Source organism: Saimiri boliviensis, chromosome 4 (assembly GCF_048565385.1).
Source record: "Saimiri boliviensis isolate mSaiBol1 chromosome 4, mSaiBol1.pri, whole genome shotgun sequence".
Classification (NCBI taxonomy): domain Eukaryota; kingdom Metazoa; phylum Chordata; class Mammalia; order Primates; family Cebidae; genus Saimiri; species Saimiri boliviensis.
In genome coordinates, this window is record NC_133452.1 from 18,868,045 (window position 1) to 18,870,045 (window position 2,001).

The window sequence follows — 2,001 nt, forward strand, 5'->3', positions numbered from 1 at the left end:
CTGGAGTGCAATGGCGCGATCTCGGCTCACCACAACCTCTGCCTCCCGGGTTCAGGCAATTCTCCTGCCTCAACCTCCTGAGTAGCTGCAATTACAGGCACGCACCACCATGCCCAGCTAATTTTTGGTATTTTTTAGTAGAGACAGGGTTTTACCATGTTGACCAGGATGGTCTCGATCTCTTGACCTCGTGATCCGCCCGCCTCGGCCTCCCAAAGTGCTGGGATTACAGGCTTGAGCCACCGCGCCCGGCCCTGTTTTTTTTTTTTTTTTTTAAAGTCATGGTAAAAAAACACATAACAAAATGTACCACCTTAGCTATTTTTAAGTGTATAGTTTAATATTGTTAAGTATATTCACATCATTGTGAAACAGATCTTTCAATCTTTTTCATCTTGCCAATTTGAAACTCTATACCCATTCATTAATAACTCCCCTCTACCCCCTCCTCATCCTTTGGTATGTAATATTCTGTACATGTAACATTTGGTCTGTAACATCCTACTTTTTGTTTCTGTAAGTTTGACTACTGCCTCATATTAGTGGAATCATACAGTACTCATCTGTTTGTGATTGGCTTGTTTCACTTAGCATAATATTCTCAAAGTTCAGCATGTAACAAGATTGTCTTCCTTTCTAAGGCTGACTAGTATTCCATCGCATGCATAGACCAATTTTGTTTATCCAGTCTTCCTTTTGTAGACTCGGATTGCTTTCACCTCTTGGCTACCATGAGTAAACGTTGCACACCATGGGTATGCAAATATCTTTTTGAGACTCTTCTTTCAGTTATTTTGGATGTATACCCAGAAGTGGAATTGCTGAATCATAATAGTGCTATATTTAATTTTCCGAGAAACTGCCTACTGTTTTCCATAGAGGTTGCAACATTTTATAATCCCACCAACAGTGTGCAAGGATGCTGATTTCTCTACATCCTGGCCTTGTTATTTACTGGGTTTTTAGTTTGCTTTTAGTGGTGCCTCCTAATGAGTGTGAGGTGATAGCTCATTGAAGTTTTGATTTGCATTTTCCTGGTAATAGTGACATTGAGCATCTTTCCATATGCTTGTTAGTTATTTGTGTTGCTCTTTTTTTTTTTTTTTTTTTTTTTGAGACAGAGTCTCACTCTGTTACCCAGGCTGGAGTGCAGTGGTGTGATATTGGCTCACTGGGACCTCCACCTCCTGGGTTAAGCAATTCTCCTACCTCAGCCTTTCAAGTAGCTGGGACTACAGGCATGCACCACCATGCCTAGCTATTTTTTGTATTTTTAGTAAGGTGGGGTTTCACCATGTTGGCCAGGCTGGTCTCGAACTCCTCATCTCAAGTGATCTACTCACCTTGGCCTCTCAAAGTGCTGGGATTACAGGCATGAGGCACCATGCCTGGCATTATATATCATCTTTAGAGATGTCTATTCAAGTCCTTTGCCCTTTTAAAAATTGGGGATTTTTGGTTGAATTGTAGGAGTTCTTTATGCATTCTGCATATTAACCCCTTTTCAGATATGACTTGCTACCATTTCCATCTATTCTGTAGGTTCCCTTTTTTCTGCGTTGATTGTGTTCTTTGACACACAAAGGTTTTTAAGTTTTATATAGTCCCATTTGTCTATCTTTTCCACATTTTGTTTAAAAAAAAAAACATTGGAATGCTTTACAAAACTGCATCTCATTCTTTTGCAGTGGCTGTGCTAATCTCTGTATCATTCTAACTTTAGCTTATAAAAGCTAGCACCCAACCATCCTTTAAAAGTTGATTTTCTTTTATTTATTCCAATCTTACTTTTCAAGTAGACCACCCCTCCCCTACCCAGTTATCCTATACCTTGATTCAGTGACTCTCAAACTTGAATGTGCACCAGAATCTCTTGGAGGGTTTGTTCCATTGTAAATTGCTGGGTCCCACTACAGAGTGATTCAGTAGATCTGGGGTGGGGTTTGAGGATTTACATATGTAACAAGATATCAAATGATGCTGGTCCTAATAGTCCAGGAC

The 2,001-nt window shown here is 40.0% G+C and overlaps 1 pseudogene; it reads right to left on the reverse strand.

Annotated features, from left to right (window-relative positions):
- Window positions 1-1,643: 1,643 nt before the first annotated feature.
- LOC120363453 (U6 spliceosomal RNA) lies at window positions 1,644-1,742 on the reverse strand (annotated as a pseudogene).
- Window positions 1,743-2,001: the final 259 nt, after the last annotated feature.